Genomic DNA, 23166 nt, shown 5'->3' on the forward strand with positions numbered 1-23166 from the left:
CCTTTAGGAAAATAAATTTTGTAATACAGATTGGCCAAAGTGCCCATTCCGTCTAGAGAAACTCTCCAGACAATAATGTGAGGTGAATGTATAAACTGAGGACCAGGTGGCAGCTTTACAGATTTCCTCAATAGGAGTAGATCTAAGGAAAGCTACAAAAGCTGCCATAGCTCGGACACGACTAAGGAAAGCTACAAAAGCTGCCATAGCTGGGACACGACTCTCGAGGTGCAGTCCAGTCTGAGCATAGCAGAACGATATACAGGCAGCTACCCAGTTGGAAATCATTCTGTTGGAAATAGGATGCCCCAACTTGTTAGGATCAAATGAGACAAAGAGTTGAGGAGATGTGTGGTGTGGCTTTGTCCTGTCAATGTAATAGGCCAAAACACACTTACAGTCCAGGGTGTGAAGAGCCGTTTCTCCAGCATGAGAATGAGGCTTAGGGAAAAAAAACTAAGAACAATTGACTGATTGAGATGAAACTCCATCAAGACTTTTGGTAGAAACTTTGGATGGGTGCGTAGAACCACTTTATCATGGTGAAACACTGTGAAGGGTGGATCTGCCACCAACACTTGCAACTCACTGACTCTTCTGGCAGAAGTGAGCGAGATAAGATGAACAACTTTACAGGTGAGAAACTTGAGATGAGCTATGGCCATTGGTTCAAATGGTGGCTTCATCAACTTAGAAAGAACCACATTAAGGTCTCAGACTACTGGAGGAGGTTTGAGAGGTGGTTTCACATTGAAAAGTCCTTTCATGAATCTGGAGACTAAAGGATGAGCAGTAAGCGGTTTTTCCTTGACTGGCAGATGAAAAGCTGTAATAGCACTGAGATGGACTCGAATGGAAGTAGATTTGAGTCCAGAGTCAGACAGGTGAAGTAAATAATCCAATATCAAGTCCACTGACAAGGATGTTAGGTCGTGATGATGAAGGAGACACCAGGAGAGAAAATCTAGTCCACTTTTGTTGATAACATTGTTGAGTGGCTGGTTTCCTGGATGCATCAAAAATATAGCGAACAGGCTGAGAGAGATGTAAAGCATATGGATTCAGCCCAAGAGAAACCAAGCTGTCAGGTGTAACAACTGCAGGTTGGGATGTAGAAGAGATCCTTGATTCTGAGTAAGCAAAGTAGGAAAAAATAAAAAATAAAAATCGGTAGAAGTATTGGCTCCCTGGTGCTGAGCTGAAGTAGAAGGGAGAACCAATGCTGTCTGGGTCACTGAGGAGCTATGAGAATCATGATGGTGAACTCCCACTTGAGTTTGAAAAGAGTCTTTAACACTAGAGGAATTGGAGGGAATGCATAAAGAAACAGGCCCGTCCAATCCAGCAGAAAGGCATCTGCTTTCAGACGGTGAGTCGAGTATAATCTGGAGCAAAACAGGGGCAACTTGTGATTGTGGGGAGTCACAAATAAGTCCACTTGTGAAGTACCCAATTGAGCAAAGATGGGATGAAGAGCTGTAGAGCTGAGAGTCCATTCGTGAGGTTGAAGAATTCTGCTGAGGTTGTCTGCTAGGGAATTCTTCTCCCCTTGAATGTAGATAGCCTTTAAGAAAAGGTTGCGAGCAGTTGCCCAAAGCCAAATTTTCTGGGCTTCCTGGCATAACAGGAGAGAGCCCGTTCCTCCTTGCTTGTTTATGTAGTACATTGCTACTTGATTATCTTTGCGAAGGAGGAGGACTTGAGCGATGCTGAAAAGCCTTGAGGGCATAATACATCGCCCTGAGTTCTAGGAAATTGATGTGAAATTTCCGCTCCCTGATTGACCAAAGACCCTGGGTTTGAAAGCCATCCAGGTGGGCCCCCCCCAGGCTTAAGGAGATGTGTCTATCATTAGCACCCTTTGATGAGGAGGGAAGTGAAAAAGTAGACCTCTGGTTAGATTGGAGGAGGTCATCCACCATTGAAGCGACTGCTGAAGAGATGATGTGACAGAAATATGCTGTGATAGATGATCTGTCGCTTTAGACTATTGAGAAGCGAGAGTTAACTGAGGAGTGCAAAGGTGCAATGTTGCTAGCGGTGTCACATGAACTGTGGAAGCCATGTGACCCAGAAAAACCATCATGCCCCTCACACAGATTGTTTGAAGATTTAAGATCTGCTGGAAGAGGTTGAAGAGAGCATGCAGGCGATCCGGAGGGAGAAATGCTCTCATGAGGATGGTGTCTAGGATAGCCCCAATGAACTGAAGACATTGAGACGGAATGAGTCTGGATTTGAAGAAATCCCAAAGCTTCAAGAAAGGAAATGGTCTGAAATGTTGCAAGAGCCACCCCTCCTGAGCTGAAGAAGCTTTGATCAACCAGTCGTCCAGGTAAGGAAAGACTTGAAGACCGTGGGATCAGAGAGATGTGGCCACTACAATCAGGCACTTCGTGAAGACTCTGGGAGAAGATACCAGACCGAAAGGAAGGACCTTGTACTGTTAGTGACGCTGATTGCCTTGAAAGTGGAGATATTTCCTGGAAGCCAGATGAATTGGAATATGAGTTTAGGCTTCCTTGAGATCCAGAGAGTATAGCCATTCGTTCTGATCCAGAAGTGGATAAAGTAGTGCGAGGGAGAGCATCCGTAATTTCTCTGACTAGAAATTTATTGAGATCTCTGAGATCCAGAATGGGTCACAGTGCTCCCGTCTTTTTTGGAATTAAGAAGTACCGGGAGTAAAATCCCTGATGTTGTTGAGATAGAGTAACTTCTTCAATGGCATTTAGAAGAAAGAGAGATTGGATCTCCTGAAGGAGAAGAGAGTTCTGAGCAGGGTCCAAAATAGACTCTCTTGGAGGATGATCTGGAGGCAGGGTATGAAAGTGGAGAGCATGCCCCTGATGAATGATATCTAGAACCCAGAGATCTGTAGTGATGAGCTCCCAACAGTTTATGTAATGTTGAAGCCGCCCTACAATCAGCTGAGGCACAGGTTGGAGAATTGGAACTGTGGCTATGCTCCTGATGAACAGGTCAAAAAGGCTGGGTAGGTTCTTGCTTAGCAGCCTGCTGTTTAGTTTGCTGATGTGGTTTCTGCTTTTGTTTCCTAGGTTGGAGGAGCAGGAGTAGCAGGCTTAGCAGTATACCTGCATTGATATGAAGAAGCAGGCTTAAAAGTACGGAAAGGTTGAAGCTTCTTCTTCGGTTTAATCAATGTGTCCCAAAGTGTCTCATGGGCAGAGAGCTTCTGAGTTGCCATGTCCATGGATGGACCAAAAAGCTCATCCCCTAGGCAGGAGCATTAGCCAAGAGGTCCTGATGTTTAACATCTAGCTCAGAGACACGAAGCCACGCAAGATGCCTCATAACCACCGACATGGCTGCTGCTCGTGAGGTGAGCTCAAAAGTGTCATAAATAGTGCGGACCATATACTTCCGCATTTGGAAAGCAGAAGCAATGAGCTGTTGGAACACCGGTAACTTGCGTGATGGAATATACTTTTGAAAAGATGAAATGTGTTTGATAAGATGTTTCAGGTAAAAGGAAAAATGGAAATTATAATTGCATTCTGATAAAGGCGTTTGCCAAATTTGTCCATCGCCCTACCCTCTCTGCCAGGAGGTACGGACACATAGACACTAGCTCCAGAAGACTCTTTCAAAGTGGATTCTACCACTAAAGATTCATGGAAGAGTTGCAGTTTGGCAAAACCTGGCAGAGAAACCACCCTATACAAAGAGTGCAACTTTTTAGGAGCCATTGGAATGGAGAGAGGAGTTTTGAGGTTCTTATAAAAAGTATCTCTCAAGATGTCATGGAGCAGGAGCCTCAGCAGGTCTTTAGGAGGTTGTTTATAATCTAAAGCCTCTAAAAACTCTTTGCTATGCTTGGAGTCTGCTTCCAGCGGAATGAAATGATCCTCAGACATTTGACGGAGAAATCTGGAAAAAGAGGACCGCTCAGAAAAAGCAGTAGGTCCCTGAGTAGAATGCTGAGGTGAATCTGAACCCGAAGAATCCTTGGCATCAGTAGAGAATGGTTCCTGCTCTGAGTCTCCAAATAAATCAGAATCCTGGATGGAATGAGGATGGTGCCGAAGACTCGGTGTCGAAGCCTCGAGGTACTTGGACTTGAGAGGCCTTCTGGGACTGCACCGGAGTCACCTCTCCAGATATTTGCGTCGAGGACGACTGGTGCCATGAAGATGGAACAATCGACTCCTGTGTCGATCTCCGCACCAGTGGAGAATCCGAATGAGGTGTGGCTGGTGTCGTCAGTTGCTCAGACTGGACTCACACCGGGAGAGTTGGTGTCGACATGGGCATAAGCTGCGTTGGCATCATCATTTGGAAATGCTCACCCAATTCCTCCCTAAGCAAATTGTCAATCTTTTGCTTGAGGGAGAGCACCGGTACAGCTGGTTTTTTTGCCGGTACCACTGGTGCTGCGCTCTGGTCATGAGGAGGCCGATGTAGAGGCATTCACCAAAATCAGGACCAGGCGCTTACAGGACTTCTTCGAGATAGGCATGAGTCGACTCAATGCCACTTTGGCCTGAGTCCCAGATGGGGTAGGGGAAAGCTTCTTAGTCGGCTTACCCACTGAATGCTGCGACACCGGAGGTGCATCTGCTGATGTTGAGATGCGAGGTGTAGTCTTGGTTGGATCCGTCGGTGTCGATGTCAGTTCCCCTTTCATAGTGACACCAAACAGTGGTTGTTGTTGAAGGTGTTTTTTCAAAGTTCTCTTCTGAAGCGAGGAACAACCCACACAGGTCTCGGGACGGTGCTCTGGCCCTAAACACTGGAAATACCAGTGATGTGGGTCAGTCACAGAGATGGGCCGAACACAGGGACCGCACTTCTTAAATCCTGTCAGCAGGCGTGACATCGACAGGAACACCACCTTGTCCAAACTGAAAACGGTGGCCAAGGTGGACAAACAGGCCTCGCCGAGCCAGAAACCGCGAGGGATTTAAAAAAAAAGATTTTTTTTTTTAACCTAAGAAAAGAAATACATGAAATGACTAAAAAAGTCACTGACGCGTGAGTGGAAGGCGAAAAAGTTTTCAACGGCTGTTGAAATGCATCTTCTTAGCTCCGCAGAAACTAAGAAACCGAGGGACCGCGCGCCTACATCGGGCGGGAAGGCACTCGTGCATGCGTGGTGCAGGTTATCGCAAACATTCTAAAGACTTAAAATGGCGATGCACTTTTGAAGTGGTTCATGCCAGGGCTCCGTTGGTGACGTCAACCATGTGTGAAAATATGCTGTCTGCATATCCTGGGATAATACTTCTACAGTAGAATCTCAGTTATCCAGGATGCCAGATAACTGTTTTTCTGGTCACCTGAGAGTTACTGTAATATACAAAGTGTGTTTGCCAGCTCTCAATTTTCTCCCTCACTCCTGAAGCACCAGCAGTCCTGAGCTGCAAACCCCCCTCCCTCAAGCTCCGAAACAGAAGAAGCAGGCGGTGGGCCCTGAGCTGCAACCTCCCCCTCCCCTTCTTTATCTGAAGTGGCAGCTGGTCAGCAGGAGGCAGCGCTCAAAACAGGCTGCTTGCATCCAGCTCCAGCAGGGCCTTTCCTCTGATGCGTCACTTCCTACACATCAGAGGAAAGGCCCTGCCAGGAGGGCTGGCCGCAAGCAGCATGTTTTGAGCGCTGCCTCCTGCTGACCAGCTGCTGCTTCGGGCAAGGAAGGGAGAGAGGGAGGGAGTGGGCAGCTTCTGCTGCTTCAGGACTTGAGAAAGGGTTTGTGGCTCAGGACCGCTGCCACGCTGGTTTCTTGGGTGGGAGGGAGCATTTGCTAAACACATTAGAGCCCAGAGCCCAGTGTAAAAAGTCCAGATAAGTGTGCTGTTTAACACAACTTTGAAACTCTTTTTTAAATTTTGAGTAATATTCATCAACACAAATTTAACAACAGTATCTCAGTGCAATGATTATGATCTTGCGATTTCAGATGCACAAATACCCGAGCTTGTCCTGAAGTGTGGTCTGAGCAAAACACTCTTCTGAGCACTGCTTTATACTAACTTGTTATAAGTGTTTGACAAATTTCTGCCAGTCCTTCTTTTATTTATTTGAGGATTCAGTATACATTTTAGGACTAGGCAGCTTGGTGTACCAAGGGCTTTCCCCCTTTGTTGTTTTTGTGGTTTAATTTTAACCATCAAAAAGTGGAGCAGGTATACAATTTTTCAGATTATTATAAATTCATTGTAAAAACAGAATAAATATGTTAAATGTGTAGAAACCTTAAGTTGGCTGCAAGGTATCTCACAAATCTCTCAAAATTAATTATAGAAATTTTTAACTAAGGTGGAAAGACCTCAGACACCTCTTCTCATTTACAATAAGACAGCAAATGCCGATCCATTCAATGGGTTTGTCTTTTTAATCAATCAGTCTACCAACCCCTCCATATTATAACTTAAGTATGCAAAAATTATGAATCTACAAAAAATAAATTAAACAAGGACTTAGCTTGTAAGCTTGTGATCAAATAGATCTCTGATCGTGAGGGGGCCCATTTTGCCATTCAGGAGCTTCTTCAGGAGATCAGGGAATAAAAAATTCACTTACAGCCATGTCTACAACACATATTTAACAAGACGGAAAACCACTCTTTACAGCCCCTCAATAGTGAAGGCGTTGCAATCTTCGAAGCCTCACAGCGCTTGGGGACCCCATCTCAAAAAAATGGCAGCATCCCTCCTCCTTTGAGACTATCATTGAAATGCTTTGATGTTTCACTTACACATACTGGCAGTTGTCAACATTTGCTTATTTATGATCTTAAGATGAGTTACTTTTGAAATCAAACAATGTACAAAGTTAATCCACTAAACAGATATTATCTTTATACCTTTTGCTTTATTTCAATCTAATTCTATATATTATTTATTGTCAAGACCCATGGAGGATCAACGAAATGTGAAACCGAATGCTCCTTCTTTGGACTTTCCTGCTGTCTTGAGTCATCAGATACTGATACATCTGAAGTGTCAACTCTGGCTGCCACTGTAGTGTTGGCACCGGATAAAACTTGGATATTAAGAATGTACTTTAAAAAAAGAAAAGTATTTTTTTGGATTTAGAATGCAAATTTTTTCAGATTATCTAGAGCTATTCAGAAGTGCAGAATTAGAGACAAGTCCATCCAATATGTCTTTCTTAAACCATCTCATTTACCTGCATTTCTGGTAACAAAACATATAGGTGGGGGTATAGTTGGGACCCCTTAAGTTGAAAACTCTTCTAGAGTTATTGTATCCCGAAATCATGTCAGGTTAATTTTTGACATTACAGTGGTACCTTGGATTACGAGCATAATCCGTTCCAGGAGCATGCTCGTAATCCAAAATGCTTGTTTATCAAAGCGAGTTTCCCCATAGGAAATAATGGAAACTCGCTTTGATGCGTTCCCCCCCCCCGAGAACCGGCATTGCTCCCCTCGAAGGCCCCCCCCCCGCGATCAGGCACCCCCCCCCGCCACGATCCGAACCCCCCCCCCCGCCACGATTGGGCACCACCCCGCCATGATCCGAACCCCCCCCCCCGACACGATTGGGCACCCCCTGCCGCTTCTTACCCTCATCTAGGCACTCTTGAAAATCGGCTTCCTCCTCTGCTGGGCCTTCAGCATTTGAGCATACTCAAGGCCTGCGAGTTCACGTTCAGAACGTGAACTCGCAGGCCTTGAGCATGCTCAGATGCTCAAGGCCCAGCAGAGGAGAAGGCCGATTTTCAAGAGTGCCCAGATGAGGGTAAGAAGCGGCGGAGGGGTGCCCAATTGTGTCGGGGGGGGGGGTGTCGGATCGTGTCGGGGGGGTGCCCAATCCTGTCGGGGGGGTCAGATCGTGGCGGGGGGGGGGGGGTGTGCCGGTTTGAGGCAGGGGGGGGGGCCGGATCACGGAGGGGGGGGGTTCGAGCCATGCTCGGTTTCCGAGGCACCGATTTTGCAAATGTTTTGCTCGTCTTGCAAACCGGTGCACTCGTAAACCGAGGTACCACTGTATTTATTTTCTTTTTTTTTTTTCCATTATTTTTTATTTTCAAATTTTTCATAAAGTGTACAAAATATTAAAATACAATTGATAAATACATAGTATCACTTTTATATCTAATACATTATATATCTAAATTTGATTTTCCCCCTCACCCTCCCCCCACCCTTTTATTACTTTAATATAATATTTTTAATTTTCAAATTTTACAGAAAGTGTACAACATGTTAGAATACAATTATTAAATATACAATATCACTTTTATATCTAATACATTATGTTCTAAATAAATTTTATCCCCTCTCCCTCCCCCCACCCTTCTATTACTTTTCATTCATACATTACATATTGTATAATATATTATAACATATTTTGTAGAGATTATTTTCATTACCCCCCCTCTATGTGTGTCATAAAAAAGATATTTAAGAGAAGAAAAGAAGAAGAAAAATCCTACTATTTATTCATTGCAGTATTTTGTCAATGGCCCCCATATTTTTATAAATTTAGAATATGTCCCTCTTTGTATTGCTATTGTTCTTTCCATTTTAAATATATGACATATTGTATTCCACCAAAATGTATAATTTAGGTTGTTATAATTCTTCCAGTTATTGGTTATATGCTGAATGGCAATCCCTGTCATAATTAATAAAAGCTTGTTATTTTCTGGTGAAATTTGACTTTTTTTTCTCATCATCATTCCAAATAATATTGTATCATATGATATTGCAATATGATTTTCCATCAATTTATTAATTTGTGGCCAAATTGAATTCCAAAAAGTTTTAATATAGGGACAATGATACAATAAATGATCTAATGTCCCTGGTTCTAGATTACAGTGCCAGCATTTATTGGACTTAGAACTGTCTAATTTTTGCAAACGTGTAGGGGTCCAAAAAGCTCTATGTAATAAAAAGAACCAAGTTTGTCTCATAGATGCTGACACTGTACATCCCATTCTCCAAGACCAAATTAGTGGCCATTGAGATGCATTAATCTGATGTCCAATCTCAATGCTCCAAATATCTCTTAGACCATTTTTTGGTTTTTTATTCAAATATCCAGATATTAATTTATACCACAATGCGGCTTGATGTCCTAGGAAGTCTGCTTGAAAACATAAGAACTTTAAACTATATTGATTATTTAATGTTTTCCATTCAGGGAACCCAACCTGAATGGCCTGCTTCAATTGCAACCATTTAAAACTTTGTGTTTTATTAAGACCAAATCTATGTTGCAATTGTGAAAAATCCAGCAGTTTACCTTCTGAAATAACATCTTCTAAAGATCTAATGCCTGCAATTATCCAGTTCTTCCAAAGGATTTGAGCTCCGCCAATTTTGATCTTGGAGTTTATCCATATAGATTGATTAGTTGATTTGTTTATTGGGATAGGTGTTAATTTATCAATAAACCTCAACGTTTTCCAAGTATCCATTAATATTTTATTTTCTCTGTATCTTCTAGGTATGTTAATACTTGGCAAATGAACTAAATTTAGGGGAAACATAAGGCGCCATTCTAAATATAACCAATCCGGTGCATTATCCATAAGTTCTGGGAGGATCCAATACATACCCTGACGTAGAATATAGGCTTGATGGTACCTATAGAAATTTGGAAAATTTACCCCTCCCTCCTTAATTGATTTTTGCAAAGTTACTAAAGCTATTCTAGGTGTTTTACCATGCCAAAGAAATTTTGTTAAAATGCTATTAAGCTTTTTATAAAAGGACCCCTGAAAATAAATAGGTATCATACTCATTTGGTAGCAAACTACAGGTAACATCATCATTTTAATAGTTTGAACTCTTCCCCACCAAGAAATATGTAATGGGTTCCATTGCTCACATAACTCCGTAACTTTTTTTAATACATATTTTTCATTCTCTTTTACAGTATCTTCAATTGTATTTTTAACTTGAATGCCAAGATATTTAAATCCTTCTTCTTTCCATATGAATGGAAAAGTATCAAATAATCCTTTTACACAATGAACATTCAAGGGTATAATTTCAGATTTATTCCAATTAATTTTATAACCTGAAAATTTGCCAAACTTATCAATTAATTCCAATAAAGAAGATAAGGTAGACTCTGGATTTCTCAAATAAAGTAAAATATCGTCAGCATAAGCCGAAATTTTATATTCCATATCTGAATATGGAATACCTTGTATCTCCCTCGTTTGCTGTATTGCTAACAATAAGGGTTCTAATACAACATCAAATAACAAAGGAGATAAAGGACAACCTTGTCTAACTCCCCTCTGCAATTGAAAACCATCAGATATCTTATTATTAATATTTAGTCTTGCAATCGGGAAGCTATACAATGTTTTTACCATTTGTATAAATCCAGAACCTATACCAAACCATTCTAAAGCCTGATACATAAAATTCCATTCTACCCTATCAAATGCTTTTTCAGCATCTAATGAAACTGTAAAAGCCGGTTCATCCATTTTTTTTGATAAGTTTAACATGTGAAACAATAGTCTAGAGTTATTAGAGGAATGTCTTTTAGCAACGAAACCCGTTTGATGCATATCTATAATATGTGGGAGAGCTTTGGCTAATCTCAAAGCCAAAATTTTCGCCAAAAGTTTATTATCAACATTTATCAAAGATATAGGCCTGTAGTTTGAAACCAAAGTAGGTATTTATTTTCTTGCTATATCTCCGTTTTTGAAGTCTTGGATCTTTTTAATGCGGACTTGAGTGATAAATTCCATAATAATGTTTTGCTTATAATGATATAATAATAATAGTTTATATCCGGGCGTGGCTTGGACACGCATGAAGAAAGTCGTGCAATTGAAGAGCTCCGTTAAAAAGACCTTGAAAGATTAAATAAATTGAATGAAAACGGAAGATATATTAAAATTTCACTGGTCCTATGAATAATAAAGAAGAAAAAAGGATGGCAACTGGTAAACAGAATAAAAACGACTTCGCTGTATCAGGAAGTAGCAAAAGGGCAAAACCGGAGCAGGAGAGCAGTTTAAAACTGACAGACACAGAAGTTATGAAAGAGTTAAAAGAAATTAAAGAAATGCTTTCTATTATTACAAAAAAAGTTACCGATTTAACAGAAGAGGTTTCAAATATAAATAAGAAGATGGATGTGCTTGAATTGAAATCTAACAACTTAGAAGAAAGAATGCTGACAGTTGAAGAGGAAATCTGTTACAGCCAAGCAGACAGGAAAAAAATTGAAATACTTATTAAAGACCTGGAAGATTTTTCGAATCGTGAACGAAGAAGTAACATCCGTCTGATTGGCTTGCCGGAAGGAGCAGAAATAGGAAATCCTGTCACCTTCATTGAAAAATTACTTCCCAAGCTACTTCCTTTGCAAACGAAATTTCCCATAGAAATAGAAAGAGCACATAGAGTGCCGTTAAAAAGAGCAGTAAACCAGCAAGGACCAAGACCTTTTATTTTTAAACTATTGCGACACCAATAGAAATATTACAACTGGCCAAGAAAAATAAAGGTTTGAAGTATCAGGATGCTTTTATACATCTAGTGCCGGATTTCGCAAAAAATACAGCTGTAAAAAGAAAGAAGTTATTGGATTTAAGACCAAAGCTGAGAGAATTAGGAGCGAAGTTTGGATTGGTATACCCTGCTACTATGAAAGTGACAATTGGAAACAAAACTTTATCTTTCAATGATCCAGAGAAATTAGAAAAATTTATTCAAAACCAGGAAGTACCAATGTCTTCTTAAATTGTTTATCATATTTTAGTTCCTATATATAGATAACTGAATATAGTTAAATAACTAATTTGATAAAAAGGTATTATAAATTGATTTGGAAAAACTATATAGAATGTAATATATTCAAATCAATTCAAATATTCTACACTAACGATATTCAAAAATGGAATTCAAATGAAATCAAAATTCCAAAAAAAAAAAAAAAAAAAAAACTTCTATTAAGGGAATAAGTGAATGTTTTAAACATGAACTAAGTTTATTAAAGGAAGATATGAATGTATTAAAGGAAAATATAATATAATATTAAAGAATGAATTTATAAGGAAAGATGTTCAGGAACATTCAATATTAATTAATAATTTTCAGATAAATGATTTTCATTTTTAGAAAAATAGAAAATATTTGAAAGACTACTTTATAATTTTAATTAATTTAATACAATATAAAGTAAAGATCTTCCTCCATGGGGGGATGCGCAGTGGGGGTGCATCTCGAACATATATAACACTAGATACAGAGGAGAGAATAAAGACTCAGATTCCCAGATGTCAAAGCGAGGGAACTACATGTGATAGACAGAGCAGACACCGGAACTATAAAGAAAGACTTTTGTATAACCGTTGAACTTATGGACAGATCTTGTTGTTGCATCGTATTAATCATATAAAGAGAAGAACTACATACATTGGGAAAAGAAGAAAAGAAGAGAAAATGAAAATTCAAAACGGAATAGAAAACTACAATCAAGAATAAAGGTGGACTGAGATATACTTGAAGGAAATGAGTTTGTATTGAAATTATTCTCTCTTCTGGATTCAACTAACATAAAAGTAAAAGAAATATATATGTGAAATCGAGATGTGCTTTTACGGTGGGTTCCTCCATAGGAGGGGGATTTTTTGATCATAAAATACTTAATTATATATCATTGAATTCCCATATTATTTAAAATAAAACAAATAAGGGATTATTTATTGATATATATTTATTACAAAAATAACAATTTAGATAAATTAACAATATAATATGCTTTGAATATTATATATATATATATATATGTGTGTAACATGGCTAAATTATATTATATTTCATTTAAATAACAAATGTTTTAATTTATAGAATACAATAAGAACAGGTCTTATGGAGTGCTTTATTATCGACTTAAGATGCATGCTACCAAGTATACACAATTTTTAATTAAAAGGGAGGGTGGGGTGGGGGATGGGAATAGGAAGAGGGGAAAATTAATAATTAAATCTAGAATAATTAAAGAAAAGTGCAGATATCTGATCAAAATTTTATTATTAAGAAGATATTTAATTTTACTCAAATTATTAAATGACAATTAAAATTTTTTCCATTAACGTCAATGGTCTGAATCACCCAGTAAAAAGAAAAAAAATGTTAGGTTTCCTTCACAAGCAAAATGCGGATATTTATTTCATGCAAGAGACACATCTTACAGGGAATGAATCTAATAAACTAATTGGGGGATGGGTATCTAAATGTTTTTTTGCTCCTGCCTTAGGGAAAAAGGCAGGAGTAGCCATACTTATTAATAAGAAATGTACTGCTGATTTTAAACTTATAAAAATTGATCCATTAGGAAGATGGGTACATATCAAAATGATAATGGGAAATACAACCCTGGACTTATTTAATTTATATGCTCCTAATTCAAATCAAATGGAGTTTTTTAAAAAAATTCAACAGATATTACTACCATTGGCTACTTCAAATTTGATAGTAGCTGGAGATTTCAATGCTGTTATGGATCCTATTTTGGATAAGAAACCTAGTAAAATTATAAAATCATTAGGGCTAGAAAATTTGATACAATCTTGTGATTTGGTAGATATATGGCGTATTCTTCATTTTAATGATCAGGAATATTCTTTTTGTTCTCAGGTCCATAAATCATTTTCTTTTTTTTTTTTTTTTAATTTTTATTTATAGATTTTCCATTCTTACATCATCTGATTCATAGTAAATATAATTAATTATTACATATCTAGTATACTATCATTAATAAATCATAGCTTTTAAAATATAATATGATAAAGATTATACATTAACATAAAAATATAATTCCCTCCCCCTTTTTATATAACATGTTTCCAATAATTAATCAAATCCCACCCCAGTCATATATAATTTTTATCAATGTGCTAAGAAATCTAATCATTAGAATAATTAGTCAATGGTTGCCAAATTTTATTGAAATTAAGAAGATTCCCTTGTTGTAACGCTAATATTTTTTCCATTTTATAAATATGACAGACAGAATTCCACCAGAACGTATAATTTAATTTGGTATAATCTTTCCAATTTTGAGTAATTTGTTGCATGGCGACTCCTGTCAATATTAATAATAGCTTGTTATTATTTGCTGAAATCGGACTCTTAGTTCTCATTGCAGTGCCAAATAATATGGTATCATATGAGATTCCTACATAATTCTCTAGTAACTTATTGATTTGGGGCCAAATTGAATTCCAAAATGCGTTTACACAGGGACAGAAAAAAATTAAATGATCTAACGTCCCTATTTCCAATTTACAATGCCAGCATCTATTAGATCTAGTACTATCTATCTTTTGCAGGCGCGTTGGGGTCCAGAACACTCTATGTAATAAGAACAACCATGTTTGATTCATAGATGCTGACTTTGTAGATCTTAATCTCCAGGACCAAAATCGTGGCCATTGAGACTCAGAAATTGTCTGACCAATCTCAATACTCCAAATATCCCTAAGACCTGTTTTCTTTTTTTTATTTAAAAATCCGTATATCAATTTGTACCATTTTGCGGCTTGGTGACCCAAAAAATCCACCTGGAAACATAGAACCTGTAGACTATATTGATTATTAAGATTTTTCCATTCAGGGAACCCTACCTGAATGGCCTGCTTCAATTGCATCCATTTAAAATATTGTGTTTTATTTAATCCAAATTTATTTTGCAATTGTGAAAAACTAAGCAGTGAACCTTCTGAAATGACATCATTCAATGTTCGTATTCCTGCATTTATCCATTGTTTCCAGACGATTTTAAATCCGCCAATTCTGATCCTGGAGTTTACCCATATTGATTGATTTAGAGATTTAGCTATAGGTTCTGGTGACAGATTACTGATGTATCTCAATGTTTTCCAAGTATCAAATAAAATTCTGTGGTCTTTGTATCTTTTAGGCATTGTTATAGTTATTAACTGTTCTGGATATAAAGGGAACAGGAGCCGCCATTCTAAATACAGCCAATCTGGTACATTTTCTAAAAGATCTGGGAGGATCCAATACATACCCTGTCTTAAAATATAGGCTTGATGATACCTATAAAAATTTGGAAAATTTACCCCCCCTTCCATAATTGGTCTTTGTAATGATACTAAAGCGATTCTTGGTCTTTTCCCACACCAAACAAATTTTGTAAGAATATTGTTAAGTTTTTTATAAAATGACCCCTGAAAAAATATTGGAATCATACTCATTTGGTAACAAACCACAGGCAATACCATCATTTTAATTGTTTGAATTCTTCCCCACCAAGAAAGATGTAACGGATTCCATTGCTCACACATTTCTGTTATTTTTTTTAATAAAAGTTTTTCATTCTCTTTTACTGTATCTTCAATTGTATTTTTGATCATAATTCCTAAGTATTTAATTCCATCTTCTTTCCAAATAAATGAATATGGATCAAATAATCCTTTGGTACAATGAACATTGATTGGGAGAATTTCAGATTTATTCCAATTAATTTTATATCCAGAAAAAGTACCATATTTTTCTATTAAATTAAGTATACATGGAATAGTAGTTTCCGGTTCTCTTAAATATAATAATATATCATCTGCATATGCAGATAATTTAAATTCAAAACTGGTAAATGATATTCCCTTTATCTCCCTAGTTTTGTTTATTGCAATTAATAAAGGTTCTAGGACAATATCAAAAAGTAAAGGAGACAGAGGGCATCCTTGTCTAACTCCCCTATGCAAGTTAAATCTATTTGATACCGTATTTTCACGCAAATAACACGCACCCGTATAAAACGCGCACACGTGTATAGCGCGCAGAAATCACGATGATAAGCACAAAAACTTTGGTATAACGCGCTCACGATTATACCGCGCATGCTGCCCGACTCTCCGTTCACCCCCCTGACTTCCGTGCACTGCCCCGCCTCTCCGTGCGCTGTCCCGACTCTCCGTTCACCCCCCCCTGACTTCCGTGCACTGCCCCGACTTTCCGTGCGCTGTCCCGACTCTCCGTTCACCCCCCCTGACTTCCGTGCACTGCCCCGCCTCTCCGTGCGCTGTCCCGACTCTCCGTTCACCCCCCCTGACTTCCGTGCACTGCCCTGAATTTCCGTGCGCTGTCCCGACTCTCCGTTCACCCCCCCTGACTTCCGTGCACTGCCCCGCCTCTCCGTGCGCTGTCCCGACTCTCCGTTCACCCCCCCCTGACTTCCGTGCACTGCCCCGCCTCTCCGTGCGCTGTCCCGACTCTCCGTTCACCCCCCCCTGACTTCCGTGCACTGCCCCGCCTCTCCGTGCGCTGTCCCGACTCTCCGTTCACCCCCCCCTGACTTCCGTGCACTGCCCCGCCTCTCCGTGCACTGTCCCGACTCTCTGTTCACCCCCCCCTGACTTCCGTGCACTGTCCCCCCTTGATGGTCTGTCCCCATCCTGAAAGCCTGATGCCCCCCCCCCGACGTCCGATACATCCCTCCCCCCGAAGGACCGCCGACTCCCCAACAATATCGGGCCAGGAGGGAGCCCAAATCCTCCTGGCCACGGCGACCTAACCCCACCCCGCACTACATTACGGGCAGGAGGGATCCCAGGCCCTCCTGCCCTTGACGCAAACCCCCCTCCCCCCAACGACCGCCCCCCCCCAAGAACCTCCGACCGCCCCCCCAGCCGACCCGCGACCCCCCCTGGCGACCCCCACGACCCCCCCACCCCCCTTCCCCGTACCTTTGGTAGTTGGGCCAGAAGGGAGCCCAAACCCTCCTGGCCACGGCGACCCCCTAACCCCACCCCGCACTACATTACGGGCAGGAGGGATCCCAGGCCCTCCTGCCCTCGACGCAAACCCCCCCCCCCCCCAACGACCGCCCCCCCCAAGAACCTCCGACCGCTCCCCCAGCCGACCCGCGACCCCCCTGGCGACCCCCACGACCCCCCCACCCCCCTTCCCCGTACCTTTGGTAGTTGGCCGGACAGACGGGAGCCAAACCCGCCTGTCCGGCAGGCAGCCAACGAAGGAATGAGGCCGGATTGGCCCATCCGTCCTAAAGCTCCGCCTACTGGTGGGGCCTAAGGCGCGTGGGCCAATCAGAATAGGCCCTGGAGCCTTAGGTCCCACCTGGGGGCGCGGCCTGAGGCACATGGTCGGGTTGGGCCCATGTGCCTCAGGCCGCGCCCCCAGGTGGGACCTAAGGCTCCAGGGCCTATTCTGATTGGCCCACGCGCCTTAGGCCCCACCAGTAGGCGGAGCTTTAGGACGGATGGGCCAATCCGGCCTCATTCCTTCGTTGGCTGCCTGCCGGATAGGCGGGTTTGGCTCCCGTCTGTCCGGCCAACTTCCAAAGGTACGGGGAAGGGGGGTGGGGGGGTCGTGGGGGTCGGCCAGGGGGGTCGCGGGTCGGCTGGGGGGGCGGTCGGAGGTTCTTGGGGGGGGGACGGTCGTTGGGGGAGAGGGGGGTTTGCGTCGAGGGCAGGAGGGCCTGGGATCCCTCCTGCCCGTAATGTAGTGCGGGGTGGGGTTAGGGGGTCGCCGTGGCCAGGAGGGTTTGGGCTCCCTTCTGGCCCGATATTGTCGGGAAGTCGGCGGTCCTTCGGGGTGGGGGTGCGAGTGGTCCTGCCGGGGGGGGGATGTATCGGACGTCGGGGAGTCGGCCGGGCAAGAGGGCTTGGGCTCCCTCTTGCTCCGATCGTGGATGCGGGTGCGGGTGGGGGCGGGTGCGGGTGGTCGTTCGGGGTGGGGGTGCGAGTGGTCCTGCTGGGGGGGTGAATCGGGCGTCGGGCGGGGTGGGAACTATGTTTGAAAACTTTCGTATACCGCGCTCACGCATATAACGCGCGAGGGGTATGCGCGGTAGGTAAAAACGCGTATAACGCGCGCGTTATATGCGTGAAAATACGGTAAATTATTGTTAATATATAATCTTGCTCCAGGAGAGCTATACAATGTCTGAATCATTTTAATAAAACCGGATCCTATACCAAACCATTGTAAAGCTTGGTATATAAAATTCCATTCCACTCTATCAAAGGCTTTTTCTGCATCTAAAGATATTAAAAAAGCTGGATCATTTATATTTTTTGCTAAATTTAATGAGTGGAATGCTAATCTAGTATTATTTGATGAATGTCTTTTAGCAATAAATCCTGTTTGATGTACATCAATAATGAAAGGAAGAGCTTTTGCCAATCTTAATGCTAATATTTTAGCCATTAATTTATTATCCACATTCAATAATGAAATAGGCCTGTAATTTGAAACCAGAGTAGGATCTTTGTTTGGTTTTGGTAAGACTATAATTATCGATTCTGCCATAGTACCAGAAATATTTTCATTCTTTATTTGATATTGATACAAATTTAACAGATGTGGTAATATGATATTTTGGAAAAATTTATAAAATTCAACAGTATACCCATCTCCACCTGGAGCGGATCCAACTCTAAGAGACTTCAATGCTGTTTCTAACTCTTTTAAAGATATAGGTTCTTCTAAACTTCCTTTTATATGATCTGGAATATTTGGTCCAATAAATGAATTTAAAAAAGTTAATCCGTCTTGTTCTTTATTTTTATAAGAATTAGAAGTGTATAATTCTTTGTAAAAATCAAGAAATTGTGTTATAATATCTTTTGTGTTGGTATGTGTGTTACCTTGTGTATCTTTAATTGCAATAATCTTAGATTTTCTTTTCTTTACTTTAAGAAAATTTGCTAATAATTTCCCCGCTTTATTTGAATTTCCATAATATTGTACTTGTTTATTAAAAATGTCTTTCCTCACAATTTGAGAAGAAATCTCATTATATTTAACTTTTAATTTTAATAATTCTTGTAATGTATTATTTTCCCATTTCTCAATTAATTTATTTTCTAATAATTTAATTTGCTTTCCCATCTCAAGAAATTGTTTTTTTTTTTGTTTATTAATAAATGTTGAATATGAAATAATATTTCCTCTCATAGTTGCTTTAAAAGCATCCCATAAGATCTCAGCATTAATAGTATCTGATTCATTAAATTGAAAGAATTCTTGCATTTTTATTTTAAAATCTTCAAGAAATTTTGAATCCGCTAGTAAATCATTATTAAATCTCCAAATTGAATCAAAGTTTTCAACATCATAATTTTGAAGATTAATCCACACACCAGCATGATCTGAAATTATAATGGGATCAATTACTGCTTTTAATACACGCTGCGCTATATTATTGGAAACAAATATATAATCAATTCGTGAAAAGGATTTATGGACCTGAGAACAAAAAGAAAATTCCTGTTCATTAAAATGAAGAATTCGCCATATATCTACTAAATCACAAGATAGTATCAAATTATCTAAGCCTAATGATTTCATAACTTTACTTGGTTTTTTATCCAAAATCGGATCCATTACAGCATTGAAATCCCCTGCTACTATTAAATTAGATGTAGCCAGTGGTAAAAGTAATTGTTGAATTTGTTTAAAAAACTCCATTTGATTCGTATTAGGAGCATATAAATTGAATAAATTCAGGGTTGTATTTCCCAGAACCATTTCGATATGTACCCATCTACCTAAGGGATCATAATTAATTAATTTAAAATCTGCATTACATTTTTTGTTTATTAGAACAGCCACTCCAGCTTTTTTCTTTAAAGCCGGTGCAAATAAACATTTAGAAATCCAACCTCCAGTTAATTTTTTTGATTCAATTTCCGAAAGATGCGTCTCTTGAATGAAGTAAATGTCCGCATTTTGATTTTTAAGGAACGATAATAATTTCTTCTTCTTAATAGGATGATTTAAACCATTGACATTCAGCGAATACATTTTTATATCCATCTAATTAATAATTATGTTTTAACCAATATTCTATGATAATTTACAAGATTAGATCCTAGCACATTCAATAAAAATTTATCCCCTATCCCACCCATTATTTTCCCTCCCCCCCCACCCATTATCATATTCTGATCTGGAACACGCATTGGTCATGCAAAACCTAAATCTCCATCCCCAGGCAACTAATAATTCATTATATTATTTAAAAACATATCTCTAAATTCAACACATTCTTTATACTTCCACCCTTATATAATTGAAAATTATATCCATTTAATCTATAAAATTTTATAAAATTACTAAGAATTATATATAGTTGATTCATAAAATTAAATTCAATATCATGCATACATGTAATATAATACTCTTAATAAATAAACATATTACAAATATAGCTCTTATTCTCTATATATCTGTTATTCATCATGTAAATTAAATATACCCATTTTTATAAAAATATTAATATTAATAACAAATGCATTTCAATCATTTTCATAGATCATCTTCATAATGAATTAATTTGAATGAATACTTGAATAAAATATACATTTTATATCAATAAATAAATTTTATAATGAACTCCTATTTTATTAATTATCTACCAATCAATTAATCAATTCCTTATTTTTCCATAATAAATTAATATGACTAAATAATTGAATAAAATGTAAATTTTATAATAGACACCTATTTTATTAATTAATCCCTTCAATAAATCAAATTCTTATCTTATATATATTTCATAAAATTACAATCTTCTTACATAGAATTAAAATATTGTTTTTATAATAAATTAATATATTTCATTTTTAAGTCTTATTCTCAATATAACAAATTTTCCTTTCAATAATATTAATAATAAATTCATTGTAAATCATTTTCATTATTCATTAATCATAAGTTAATATGCTTAAATAATTGAATAAACTCTCTATTCTGATTAAAATATATATTTTATATAAATAATTTAATTTTATAATTAATTTGTATTTTAATAATTAAAATTTTTTTTTTTTTTCCCATTAGTATTAATGAATGTGGATGCAAATATTTTATTAATAATTAATTTGATAAAATAATTTTATATTATTGCATCCAATATATCAATAAATTATCTTTTCAGTTAGTAAACATTTCTTATGTCTTATTTTTTTTTTTAATAATCTTCTTTATTTTTCCCTTTTTTCCATCTTCTTTCTTCTTTCTTCTTTCTTCAGCTGAATTGTTCCTTTTATTCTGTTTTTTATGTAAACATAGGTTCTTCTTGTGTCAAAAATTCTTTCAGTTTTGCAGGATCTTGAAAATATATGGATTTATTTCCACTGGATACTCTCATAGTGGACGGATAATATATTCCATATATGTAGCCTTTTTCTTTTAACTGCTGTCTGAATGTGAGGAATTGTTTTCTTATATTTGCAGTATATTTAGCAAAATCAGGAACTAAAGTCAGTTTTGATCCTTTATAATTTAAGTTTTTATTTGCTTTTGCCATTTTTAATATTTCCTGAGCATGTTGGTACCTTAATACCTTGAATATCAAAGGTCTTGGAGCAGCCTGGTTTACTGGCTTTCTTATGGGGATTCTGTGGGCTCTTTCTATCTCTAACGGCCATTTTGAATTGAGCTGAAGCAGTTTAGGTAAAAGATTTTCCAAGAATTGTACAGGATCTCCCCCTTCAATATTTTCAGCCAGACCTAAAATTCTGATGTTCTTTCTTTTTCCACGGTTTTCCATATCCACCAATTGATTTTTTAAAGCTGCTACTTCTTTTTTATCTTTATCGTACTCTTGTGTGAAGGATTCAAATTGCTCCATTTTTTCTTCCATCACTGCCATTCTCTGTCTTTCGGTTTGAATCTCTTGTTTCATGTTGAGAAGTTCTTCTTTAACTTCAGAGATTTTATTAGCATTTTCAGTCAGCATCAGTTTTATTTTGAACAGTTCAGTCATAATATCGGACTTTTCAGTGAGTTCTTCAGCTTCCATCGGGAACGGCACACTCGATGGTGACAGGGGAGTTACTTTTGTTCTTTTTGCTGATATACCCGATGTTGAAGGCTTTTCAGATTTTCCCTGCTTCATACTTGCCATTTCCGACGTTGTTTTATGTTATTTTTATATCGAACAGACCAAGTGAAAGTTTTATTTTTTTCCGTTTGTTGCCTGGATACGGGGAGCGCTGCGGTTAAGCTGCCATATCGTGCGCGCTCCAAGCCACGCCCCCCATAAATCATTTTCAAGAATTGATTATATATTTGTTTCTAGTAATTTAGCACAAAAAGTTATGAAAGCAGTTATTGATCCTATTATAATTTCTGATCATGCTGGTGTGTGGATTGATCTAAAAAATGATATAAAAACAAATTTTACATCAATTTGGAAATTTGATAATGCCTTACTTGCTGATGAAAATTTTGTAACAGACCTAAAAGTAAAGATGAAAGAGTTTTTTCAAATTAATAGCACAGACAATATGAATATTGAAATTATATGGGATGCTTGTAAAGCTACAATGAGAGGAAACATTATATCATATTCGGCTTTTATGAAAAAACAGCTTAAAAAACAATTTATGGAATTAGAGGAAGAAATTAAATCATTAGAAAAAAAATTAATTATTAAATGGGAAAATGTAGTATTACAAAAACTATTAAAAGTTAAAACTAAATATAATGAACTCTCTTCACAATTTGTTAGAAAAGAAATGTTCTGTCAGCAATTTAGATATTATGGAAACTCAAATAAAGCTGGAAAAATGTTAGCAAATTTTCTTAAAGCAAAAAAAAAGAAAAACTAAAATTATTGCAATAAAAGATACAAAAGGTAATACACACACCAGCACTAAAGATATTGTAAAACAATTTCTTGATTTTTATAAGAGTCTATATACTTCAGATTCTTGTGAAAATAAAGAACAAGATGGCTTAGAGTTTTTAAATTCAATTATTGGACCAAATATTCCAGAACATATAAAAGGAAGTTTAGAAGAACATATATCATTAAAAGAAATAGAACTAGCATTGAAATCTCTTAGAGTTGGATCCGCTCCAGGTGGAGATGGATATACTGCTGAATTTTATAAAACATTTCAAAATATTATATTGCCTTATTTATTAAATTTATATCAATATCAGATACATAATGAAAATATATCAGGTACTATGGCAGATTCTGTAATTATTGTCTTACCAAAACCAAACAGGGATCCTACATTGGTTTCAAACTACAGGCCCATATCATTGTTGAATGTAGATGAAAAATTGCTTGCTAAAGTATTAGCATTAAGATTGGCAAAAGCTCTTCCTTTTATTATAGATGTACACCAAACAGGATTCGTTGCTAAAAGACATTCCTCACATAATACCAGACTGGCACTTCATTCTTTAAA

General features: G+C 38.2%; 1 protein-coding gene across 3 annotated transcripts in view; it reads right to left on the reverse strand.

Annotated features, from left to right (window-relative positions):
• PHF20L1 (PHD finger protein 20 like 1) overlaps positions 1-23166 on the reverse strand; it is a 306054-nt gene that overhangs the window by 33962 nt on the left and 248926 nt on the right. The window lies entirely within an intron of this gene.

Source organism: Geotrypetes seraphini, chromosome 2 (assembly GCF_902459505.1).
Source record: "Geotrypetes seraphini chromosome 2, aGeoSer1.1, whole genome shotgun sequence".
In the NCBI taxonomy this organism is placed as follows: Eukaryota; Metazoa; Chordata; class Amphibia; order Gymnophiona; family Dermophiidae; genus Geotrypetes; species Geotrypetes seraphini.